We start from the raw sequence: 12663 nt of genomic DNA on the forward strand, positions 1-12663 counted from the left end.
CCTCTTTGTGGAGCAGGAAAATCGTTAATAAAAATATTGAAGAGTATTGGGACAATTACTGACCCTTGACAAATAGATGCCTTAAGTGGATGTCGAGTAGAGAGGGCGTTTTTGATACGGATCTGAAATGTTCTATCCCTGAGGTAGCTGTGAACCATATGTATAAAGTGGGAGAGCAATCTTCTAAGTATCATAATGGCAATCAGTGTTGAGTGCTTAACACCTTATCGAAGACCTTCTGCATGGCTGAATCATAACATGCTACATAATCCTTGTGGATGACAGCATCTTGTTTGTATTCCACAACACGGACCAGTTGTGTTACACAAGAATGTCCGCTACGAAAGGCAAGTTGTTCGTCTCGGATAAAGCTGTTATCCTCGAATACAAAGATAATCTCGCTTTAAAGAGTCGTTCAAAAATCTTTTACAATCCCGGAAGCAAACTGATCGGGCGAAAATCATTCGCAAATAGACTTATCTCCTTAGTTTTCGGAATGACTTTAATAATGGCATGTTTCCAGCAAGACGGGAAATGACAAATTTTTAACATACCATTGAAGATGTTTACTAATGTGATGATAATATTAGAGATGGAAGTATCTTCAAAGCTGTGTTTGTAATATTATCACATCTAGGGGCCTTTTTATCTTTTAGTCCTTTAGTTATCTCGAGGATCTCCTCACGATCAGTGGCAGCAGCCGTCAAGATGTTATGTGGCTGGTTGTTTTGTAGAAAGTTGTTAACCACCTGTTCAAAGTGTGCTTCTACAATAGGCGGTTGGTTACTACTGTATTTAGTGAAAACTGGTCTTCCTATGTATTAGCGAATGACTCCGCTATCTCTTCATCAGTGTATACAAGACCATTTGTACCATGTATTCTGTTGATGGCTCTGAGCTTACAAATTTTAATTAATTCCCAGAGAGACCCATCCGATACATCAGCCGCCTCAAGAAAATCCTTCCACTTCTGAGAGTGATATTCCTTGAGGATGTTTCTTATTTCTCTGGATATACGGTTCAGCATGTTACGGAGATTGGGGTCTCTCGTACGCTGTACTCGTCTTCGGAGTTGATTTTTGCAGTTAATTTTACACTTCAACTCCGCAGGGCTGCCATAATTTTTTAAAAATCTTAATACGCCTTGTCGAATTATTTACGACATTTTGAATTACCTCAGTAATTTTTTCTGCTGCTATATCAATGTTCTCTTTTGACAAACTATTGATCTCAATGTCTGGTTCATTTTCCAGTGTTGTACGGACGTTAGTCCAATCTGTACGAAGCACTTATGGAATTTGATAAGTGATACCACTGTCAATCTCGAATAGTACCGGATTATAGTCAGATCCGAGAGCACTGAGTACCTCAATGGTGACTCCGTGTAGTAGGTTTTTTGTCAAACCGAAGTCAAGTACGTCTGGCCTATGCCGAATGTTGTAGGGATAATGTGTAGGTGATTGCGGTGCATGAACATCAATCATATTTGAATGACAAAAATTGACGAGCACCCTACCATCCTGATTTGTTGTGATGCTATTGAAGTTGGCTTTTAGAGTTGAAATCGCTAGCTACTAATATGGGCTTATTACTGTTACTTCTAAATATCACTTTTAATAAGGGGATATCGAGTCGGTATCGTGGTGGCTTGTAGAAGGAACAGATTACCATCGGTTGTTGATTTTGGTGATGTACCCTAATGGCGATGGCCTCATAAATTGTGGATGTAGGAAGATCAACTGTGTCTCAACATGAAAATTCCTCTTGATAAGTATAATGACACCCCCTCCTGGTAGGTTGGGGCGGTCAAGCCTATGGCATTCATATGTAGGGACTTTGAAGTTGCGTGCCGGTGAAAGCCACGATTCTTGTATGAGAACCGCATCCGGGTCAAATTCATCAATAGTTTCACGCAATTCATGGAGGTTCTGGTGAGATTCGATTTGTATTTTATCTCACAGATGGTGACACTTGTAATGCTGACGCAATCCTATTGTCACGCGAGAAAATCGGGAGATTGGCGACCCAACCATAAAGCGAGTAACATGTCGCTCCTGTAGATTTTTGTTTTGTCTTATGTTTCGTGTTGTTAAATAAATTATTATTTTGAAGAAATTAATTAATTATCCTGAATCCTTCATTTTATACAAAATTACGCAACCTGTCAACTAAAGAATGGTGACCGCGGACTTCAAACAAGTTCCAGTTTAGAAATGAATTACCTTTTGGGTTTGATAATACGATTGAATAATCGACGTTTGCGTGTACCCAAAATTCCAAAACGAACACGGGTATACGCGTTTCGGAACTATATGAAGTTCCTTCATCAGTAGCAGAAACAAAGAAGAAAGAAAAATATTGAAACTCTTAAGGAGTTACGCAAACGTCGATTATTCAATCGTATTAAGTTCCAGGCAATCTACGGGCGTTTCTCGTGAGGGAACTTTCGCTTTCCGCAACTCGACTTTTCGGGACATCACTTTTCCTGGATTCTCAGCATGGCGGAAGTAAGTGCAGTTCAGATACCACTTTTCAATCGCCATGATCCAGCGCTGTGGTTCATAATGTGTGAAAGTACTTTCGCTCTCGCTGTTCCGAAACCGATAACCGAATCTGTCAAAAATACAATTATGTTGTCGCGAATCTGCCTCCGGAAAGTGCGGCTCTTGTCCGGGACATCAAATATTGGGTAAAGTGTTGCAATGAGTGTCAACGCTCAAAGGTTCATAAGCATACCAAAACACCTTTAGGCACCTTTGCAACACCCAATGCAAGATTTTCTCATATTCATATCGATCTGGTAGCACCTCTGCCTCCTTCAGAAGGAAAAACATACTGCTTAATAGTAATTGATCGCTACACCAGATGGCCAGAAGTAATACCTATAGCTGACATCACAGCAGACACAGTTTGTCGTGCCTTGTTCGATGGTTGGATTTGCCGTTTGGATGTCTATCAACCATAACAACCCATCAAGGACGGCAGTTCGAATCATCACTCTTCAGAGAACTGATCAACCTGCTTGGCACTAGCAGGATTTGTACCACTGCTTACAATCCACGGGCCAATGGTATGGTCGAACGGTTCCACCGTGTCCTAAAAAGCTCATTGAAGGCACATGAGAATCCAAAGTGGACCGTCACATTGCCAGCCATCTTACTTGGTCTCAGGGCAGCCGTCAAGCCGGATATCAAAGCCTCTAGTGCCGAGTCAGTTTTTGGTACATCTTTGAGATTACCTGCAGATCTGTGCACGGATACACCCGGTCAGCTCTCATCAATATACTCATACGTACAACAGCTCAGAGATCGTATGAATGGTATCAAACCATGCAAAACATCAGCTCATGGTCAATCCAAAATTTATGTGTATCCTCAACTGCAAACATGCTCACATGTGTTTCTTCGAATTGACAAGATCACACCACCTTTGACACAACCATATACTGTACCCAATGAAGTGATTTCTCGTAATGAGAAAAAAATCACTTTAAATGTAAATGGGAGAAAGACCTGTGTTTCACCTGACAGAGTGAAACTCGCATTTATCTTTGACGATGTCTGTGTGGAACTTGACAAAAACAAGCTCGAAGAAAAGAAAAATGACACTGTGCCAGTACAACCATATATCGCTAGGTCAGGCAGGAAAGTCAGATTCAGTCCTAGGCTGATAACCGAAATTCATTTAATTTCGAATCGTGCATCATATTATTTTTTTGCATCATATAATTCTACATTTCATTGATTTTTTTTGCATCTTGTATTTCATGCATCTCATTTATATTATGCATCCGATATATATTTTTTACAACTTATTGAATTTTCTGCATTTAATTGTACATTTTGCATCGTATATTTCTAAGTGCATACTTATTGTACATAATTTGATTTCCTGCATCATTTTATTCTGCATCGTATGCATCATTTTATTTTGCATCTTATACATCTATTATTTTGCATCTTATGATTAATTTTTTGTATCACATTTTCATTTCGCATCTCACATTTATCGTTCTCTCACCATGTTCCTTCACTGGGGGGAAATTCATGTGGTGAGATTCGATTTGTATTTTATCTCACAGATGACGGCACTTGTAAAGCCGACGCCATCCTATTGTCACGCGGGAAAATCGGGAGATTGGCGACCGAACCACAAAGTGAGTAACATGTCGCTCCCGTAGATTTTTGTTCTTATGTTTCGTGTTGTAAATAAATTATTATTTTAAAGAAATTAACTAATTATCCTGAATCCTTCATTTTATATAAAATCACGCAACCTGTTAACCAAAAGGTTATTGGGGAATCTGTCAGCATTCCGGCTGAAGATTCTAAAAGGCTTAGGAGTCGTTGTAAAAGTGGTGTTACTAATTGCTATCGTATTAGTGTTTGATATTCGCAAAAAGTAGGTCGCTAGTAGGATAACCTCTATAAAGTTCTCTAACCTCTATACAGGTCTGGACCGAATGGCCAAACCTCTGACATTTTCTGCACATTAACTTTCCAGGGCCACCCCTAAGTTTCTCAATCGTGACTGGAAGCCCCATCAACTCCTTAATTTTATATACTCCACTGTTTCCTTTTCCCGTTTCAATTATGAACAGGGGCATGAATCTCTTGGTTCTGAAGTGTCTCATCGGGCTTACTTTCCCAATATCATGACCCTCACTAACAAGAGCCGTTTGTATGTTAGTAACTTCCATGTTTACTGGAAGTCCTCTGATAACCACTCTTAGTGGACGTTCAACGTCCACCTGGAAAGTATGATATTCAAACCTTAACTCATTAAAGAGAGTACAGTTACGGAAATCATCGGCGTGAAAGAATTTAACTGCACCCGATTTAACCTCGGGTTCGTGCTTGCACATATCAACGATCTTAGTGCTCATGCCTACCAGTCCATTTATTTAACATGACAGGAGGGATATTGTCTTTTTTCTTGGGTCACCTTCTGAAAACCGGTAAGATCTATATCTTCATTAGCTGCATCCCCTTATCCTCTGAGCTAATGAGATCCTGTGGTACCGTGCTACTGCCACCTAGGTCCGATTGTAGTATTCTACGATTCCCATCTTCATCCTCACTTTGTGACAGCACCTCACAAGGGGCTTCATTGGAAGCAGAGGGGAAATTACTGTCATCATCTGGGACAGATTGAAAATGAGAAACCAACTTTGGGACAGAATCCTGTGACTTATTGTGTTTCTTTTTAGCCTTCTTTGCACTTCTAAGAGAAGACTTGTTAATAAGCGACGATGATACCGGGGAATTTTCCTGGGCCTTGAATTTGGATGCAAGCGTGTGCTTACAGGGGCCTCATCGATTTCGAGGAAGAAACAATCAGAATACTTAATGAGATCATCTAAGTTAGAAGTGTTAGTCTCATCAGCTAAGTAATCCTCATAGTGTACCATAACGGTGCTGAAATTTGTAGCAACGCTACATTTGTCCTCAACGAGAAGAAGACGGTTGTCATAGTCAGCTAAGTAAAGTCCCAACAACGACATTAGACGTTTTTGGTATACCTGACGTATATCGTCATGTTCAAGAGCGAGTTTCGCTAGCTTGCTCAAGGCTTCGAAATCGCTAGGGGCCTGACCAGGAGCGGGCAGACGGATGGGACAGACATTCATGTTTACGCCTGTAAGATTGTAAGCCACAACTTACCTTTACTGATGTGCCATATAGTATGGCACTTGAAAAAATTCAGTGAATTAGGATATTGAGAAAGTTTAGAAATTAAGATTGGCCTATCCTGGTGGCCGAAATAGAAAAAAGAAGAGAAAATAGGAAAGATCAGAAAGAGTCGAATCTTTTCCACGGGAGCTCGAGCCTCATCAAGGCTGTTTATTCACACAAATAAGTCCACGCCGTAGCCACGTGTAAAGTACCGTCAGACGACGACCCGTAAACAGGGGTAGAGAGCTCTCACGAGCTAATAACGGTTGAGCAGCGGAGAAGAAAAACCGAAAACCGAAAACCGTAATTGGTGAAACGGGGTTCCAATGGACAGTTATAATCCATCAAACCCCCTTCATCATGACTCTGCCAATTCCTGTGCAGTAGTGCGCTTTGCAATGATAGTTAGATTCTAATAAGGTGGGTGAAGACGTAGGTTCACCTGAGACCCAAGGGTTTTTTTTTTCTTTCAAAAGTTTTCAAATGTTCATAGACCTGGCAACACAGGTCGAGGCATGTGTAGAAAATTTTTTGGTCTTTTTAATCGTGCTTTGTGTCTACTGTCGTATGATGAAATCTCCGCAAGGTGTGGAAATTCAGAATCGTTCAATTTATCAAATAAGTTCTTTGCCAGTTTCTTTGCATATGACGTTACATCAGCCACTCCGGAATCACGTCTGATATTAACGTTTCTAACGTACCAAGGTAGTCCGGTGTATCTCCTCAGAGTCTTGTTCTGAAATCTCTCCAGAGCGATGATATTCATTTTCTTCGAGAACAACCAGACAGGCGCAGCATACAGAAGAATCGGTCTAATTGCCATCTTATACAGAATAATTTTATTTCGAATTGAAAGACTTGAGTGCCTGTGGCTTAGTCTGTTGAGCATGACCGAGGCCACGGTCGCCCTACGGATGGCATCAACACACTGCCAGGAGAAACTGAATCTCTTGTCCATTATCACCCCCAAATATTTATTGTGAATGACTGGGTTGACTATAACTCCTTGTACCTCTATGTGTGCTTGTTGTGGTAATGAGGACTTGTTAGTGAACCACATGAATTTGGTTTTATCTGCATTCAGTTCAACACGGGTTCGCACACACCAGCGCTCGACCAATCTTACCATTTCTTGCAAGTTTGAAAGAGCGGAGAAGAAAGTAAAGAACAGTTTAATATATTATTATTTTTTCTATTATCTAATAATAACAATATTATTATTATTCTGTAATACAGTAGTAATAAAGTAGAAACTTTAAAAATTCATAAAAAACGGAAAAATAACCTAAATAAAAAATGATTTGCAGGGTTAGCATTGCTACATAGGTCACGGAAATTTTTTAAGAGAGGAAACAAACAGCCGATAGATGGCGCTGACATGTCGAAGAAAATATACGCAAATAACGAACAGAATGCCTCCAAATCGCTTATTATCGCAGTATGTGTTCTACATGACCACCACCACTGGGGAGTCACAAATCCAGCAACGGCAGAGTGCAGTAGTCCTGGTCCGAGAGGTGTATACATGACACGTCTCGGCAGATCGCATCTTTCAGTTTCGACAGATTGGATGGACCGGATCAATACACTTTTCTTTGACTTGTGTATGTCAGCGCCACCTATCGGCTGTTTTTTAGTTATTTTTTTCCCTGTCAAAAAAATTCCTGTGACCTAACGATGTTAACCCTGTAAACCGTTTTTTTAATTCCGTTATTTTTCAGATTTTTATGCATTTTTAAAGTTTCTACGGACTTTTTGCCCATCCTATACTATCTTTTCTAATAATGGTTGTAAAACAGCGTTCCACGTTGTATGTGTAAACTCAAATGAACATTTGACGGTTGAAAAACAAGCTCAGTGTGACATGCGAGGAATCTACCGATATTAGCAGTGATATACGGTAAGTGATATTCCAATTAAAACGTGTATTCCAGAAACTGGAAAAAATAATCAGACGATAGAGAAATCTATATAAACAGTGTACTTGAAAAACAGGAACACCTACGAAAAGACATTGCGGATATCAAGCAATCGATAGATCTCAATGCTGCATCCATAAAGGACCTCGGAAAGGAGCTCAACAAAACAAAAACAACGGTGAACAACGTTGAAAAAAAAAAGTCTCCATTTCCAAGAGGAAAACAATGCTCTTAAAAGGTTATTATATGAGATGCGCGATAGATTAACTTTTATTGGAAACGAAAATCCGAGCATGTAATATCGAGATAAATGGAGTGCCTGAGGACAGAGATGAAAATATTAAACACATTGTAAAAACCATAAAAAATGAACTGGGACCGATCCAAGACCTATACAATAATCTAGACCGTGGTTTCTCAACCTTTGTTGTCCCATCGCCCCCTTCTTCAGAAATTTTTTCTCCCATCGCCCCCAACGCAATCCAGCCCATAGGATCCTATGTTATACGCGTAGCTTCTACCGCCCCCCTGGAACATTCCATCGCCCCTAAGGGGGCGTTAACGCCCACGTTGGGAATCACTGATCTAGACCTATACAGTATACAAGTTATGCATCGGATTTCAACTTAAGTAAAAAAACCAAAGACGATTATAGTGCGATTTTCATCGGAACAATCCAGAACGAAATGGATGAGCAAAGCAAAATCGGAAAATCTGTCTGCTGCTAAAATCGATCCTAAATTTGGATCACGAAGGATATACGTAAATGAATATCTACCCGCCAGCTGTCAAGGGATTTTTCTATTGTGAAAGGCAATTTAAAATGAACAACGATAGGCTTAGGCCTGGGTCAAGGAAGTAAAAATCTACATTAGGAAAAATCTAACGTCTAAGGTGATACGAGTATGAAACGAGGACTTTTTGGATCAACTAAAAATCGAAGATGTTGAAAGCGGTGCCTCTGGACAATCGGAGAAATCCACATCATTGTAAGGTAATGAAGGAAATTCAAAGACACTCCTTATAGACTTTCTTCACTGAGAATCAATACGGTTTTCAAATAGGAAAAAACACTGAAATGGCAGTCGCAAAAATGAATGAAACCTAAAACAGAGCTTCAACAACAATAACTATTCATTATCACTTTTTATCGACTTAAAAAGCTTTTGATAATGTAGATTTAACTCTGTCATTGGCGTACGTAAATTGGGGGAAGGGGGGGGGGGAGAGGTCAACGAGCCGAAATTTTGGTGTTATTTTGCAGGAAAAAACGTAACACACCCCCCCCCCCCCAGAAGGGGAAAAAACCTGACACTCCTGCCCCTCCAGAAAATTTTGCGTTTTGCGTACTCTTATGGACTCTGTTATTATATAAGACGGAGAGAGCTGGAATCCGCGGTGAACTTTTGCGGTGGTTCGAGATGTACTGTTATGGACGAATGCAGGCAGTCCATATAGAAAATGAAAAAGTATCTTGAGATAAAAAAAGGAATACCTCAGAAAACAGTACTCGACCCCACTCTTTTTCTGATTTATATAAATGAATTATGCTTTCTAAAATTGCCTGGTAGAACAGTATCTTTCGCGGATGATACTATATTATATGTTGAAGATGGAAATATTTCTCTTTTGATAACTAAAGTTTTCGATGACCTTAGACAAATTAACACGTGACTAGCAAAATATAAATTACTTCCAAACATAGAAAAAACAAAATTTATGCGTCTAAAAACAAGAGATATGAAACCAGAAACTCCAATATCACTAAGATTTCACGTTTGTAAATACCTCCTCTCAAAGCTGTTCTTGCAGTCACATAGAAAGAGTAAGAGAATATACCTACTGAGGAGCCTACCACGATAACATCAAGAACTTAATTAACATCTATATAATCGTATAAAACATAAGATAATAACATTTAATAATCCAATCTACTAAAATCAGAAATTTTAATAAATTACAAAGGCAAATTTATGTGTATAAAATTATCATTTTCATGACTAAAAGTCATAATTTATTTCTCACAAAAAGCGATAATAGATACAATTGTATATACAATTGTAACCCAAATAGATACAATTTCTTCTCTTCAACTCCAAAATCAAATAAATACCTTGTTAAAAAGTATAACTTACCTAGAAACAACCATTTGTAACAAAATTAGAACAAAAATATTAGACCTTAGAATAAATAAGCATTTCAAAAAAGAAATTTATATATTTTCAAATTCTATAACTAATTATGAAACTTTTATAAAAAAATATAAATAGATAACCAAGGCAGAGGTTGAAATACCTCTATAAAAAATACTGAAATAAATCAAGAGCGTGCTGTTTATTGTATGTAAAAAAATTTTTTTAAGCTCTAAGACGGACTAAGTGAGCCCCTAAGAGCTGCATAGTGTAGGTATTGTTTTGTTGTGTTGTTAAATAAATAAATAAAATAAATATTAACCCTTGAATACATGAATTTTTATTTCATAGCTAAATTTACCGTTAAAAAAACAATGTTTTTAATTAAAAATCTACCATTAGTTTCTAATGATTGGATACTGGAACACAAGAAAATGAGTGAAGTTTCTCTATGATGACAAGTGCGATTGAAATGTTAAAAACGCGTAATTTTTTTTTTTTTTTTGAATCGTATAGGCCTAAGCATATACTCGAATAATGGTATGAGCTACGATGATTCCTTTGGGTTTGAGTAAAAATGGCATAAGGGATGGGAATGAAAAGTCTTCTTACCTTTCGCTTATATCCACGAGGGCTTTTGCAGCGTGTGATTCTGCATCGAGAAAACCTCTTGCTGAAATACATAGTCTGTAAGAAAGGGGAACAAGGACAACTCATCATATCCTCATCACGCGATGACCCTTTGCAACTTATTATTTTTTCTTTTCTATCCCAAATCTTTCGCTGAATCATTGCGAGGAAGAAGGAAATTTACAGACGAGATTCCTGTCGTTTTTTGTTTTTTTTTTGTTTATAGCGATAGAATAAGGAAAATTTTTGTCCACTTCGACCCCGAGAACGCGTGCTTGTGTGACCTTTCCACTAAAAGTTGTTAGATCTTCGACCACCTCTCTCACTATCAGTCAGCCTTGAAAATTGCGCCATAAAATTGAATTTAGAGTCTTTGCACAATCGCTGCAGCAATGGTTGTTGCTGCAGCGATTGTTTTGAACTAACGTTGCATAAACAGCATACATGACACGCCCGCTTCCCCGTAATTTCAATCGAACTAAAGTGGAGGGGGGGGGGGGCGTGCTACACATTTTGTTGTTGAATTGGTGGAGGCAATAGATGATTGCACTTCCCTTTCAATTTTCCTTGTTCACTTTCTTTCTTTTCCCTCCATGCAAATCAGAACGTGACGTCAGAATTGTCCAATCTGCGACCCACATCAGATATTAATGCTGCGTAACAAGCACTTTCAGTCTCACATTAAACAAATATTGTTCTAATTTATAAATACCGTTTTGGGTAGATTTCGAACATATGTTGCCACTAAAAGGAAAAAAAATAAACAAATCTTTGTTGATTTTAAATCCCGATTTTTTTCCCCTTCAAAATGCTCTCAAAAGGAAAGGATCTCATGGTGACATCAAAAAGTTTTGAAAAAATTACCACCGATTCTACTCACATTTATATATAATTCTGCACAAAAATATTAAAAAATCTGATGTAATTATTACGGGTCTCTCAAAAAATGTTAAATACGCATTAATATTTTGAATGCCAAGAACGAATATAAAAATCCCGCAACCCTAGAGTAGCCTATTAGGGTGACGTCATTCAAACAATTCATGATCAAGTGCACGCACAAAGAAAGAGTAGAAAAAGAGAAATATATACAATCAATTCTCAGTTTACGAACGTCTCTGTTTGCGAATAATTCGGTTTACGACCAACAAAAATGGTTGGACTTACTAACAAATCCCGGTTTAAGAACATGTAAAACGGTCTAAATCCCTGAAGGAACGCATTTCAGAAGTTTGAGATTACAATTTTACGATATTTTTTCCTCTCGATAAAGATATGCTTGAAGAATTGCATTCCATCAGAGTTCCTGCCACCAAATACGTCTCCTTTCATCCAGTGCATGCATTTGGGCTCTTGCAACTTGGAAGTGTTCATGCGGGTCTGGATGGCGCCCGCATGTGTCAGAACCTAAGTGCGGGCTTCGCATCCGCACGTACAGGTTTTGTACATTAGGTTATATGGAGCTATTCACACCACGCGGCTCCGGGTCGAACTCACCCGCATCTTTGGCTAATTTTAAAGATGATTTTGCATGGAATTTTTTAATTATTTGCCATAAATACCCTTAAAAACCCTTAAAAAAAAAAAAAATACCATAAAAAATTTTATGGCACAAAATATGGATAAATTTTGTTGATTTTTGAAAAAGTTGCATGTTGTTAAAGTTAAAATTAAATAAAAAATAACCATGAATTGAAATCTTAAAAGCTTGTGTTAAAGTACCGTATACTGGGATGACTTTGTGCCACTTTTTGAGGCTTTTCATTGATATCTTCCCTTATGCTTTGTCTAGGCTGCTGGGTCATATCTCAGCTATCGATTTCTGGTTTAAAAAAAATTATGATGACAAGGAATGGCACATAATCGTTACCCCTCAGGGGGTGACTGTGTGCCTTTACTTTTTCTTGTCTGTCACACCCATTTTTATTGAATTTCGGTTGTTAACTTTACTTGGAACCCTTTAGAAAAATAATTTCGGCCCAAAGTTAGGACATTTTTAAATTTTTAAATAAAATAATTTCTAGAACCTAAAAAATAAGTTTATTGATATTTTTAAGTAAAGAAAGCATTTATTTTTACTTTTTTTGGAAAATTTTAGTTCCCTGAAACATAACAAAAATAAAGACTTGAAACTCTAAAATATAAAGCTCTCTTCTTAAAAAATAACACACTATGAATGTAACATTAATTTCTTCGAATCTGCTACAAAGTTGTTGTCCCTGCTAATAGGTCAAGGTTTCTTGATTTTCATTATGATTCGGCACGTAGGATACCAAATTTCGTCAGCTGGGTCAGGCCATGAGTAAA

General features: G+C 38.1%; 1 protein-coding gene across 2 annotated transcripts in view; it reads right to left on the reverse strand.

Annotated features, from left to right (window-relative positions):
- Window positions 1-10482, reverse strand: part of LOC149083264 (alpha-tocopherol transfer protein-like) — a 232971-nt gene extending 222489 nt beyond the window's left edge. For both annotated transcript variants that reach the window (XM_089236476.1, XM_089236475.1), the window contains exon 1: window positions 10339-10482. The gene's annotated coding sequence lies outside the window, so the exon portion shown is untranslated. The remainder of the gene's footprint in view (window positions 1-10338) is intronic.
- Between the last annotated feature and the right edge of the window lie 2181 nt (window positions 10483-12663).

This window comes from Pholcus phalangioides, unplaced genomic scaffold (assembly GCF_987345545.1).
Source record: "Pholcus phalangioides strain wild (caught in Gottingen) unplaced genomic scaffold, Ppha-v1.0 ptg000009l_1, whole genome shotgun sequence".
In the NCBI taxonomy this organism is placed as follows: domain Eukaryota; kingdom Metazoa; phylum Arthropoda; class Arachnida; order Araneae; family Pholcidae; genus Pholcus; species Pholcus phalangioides.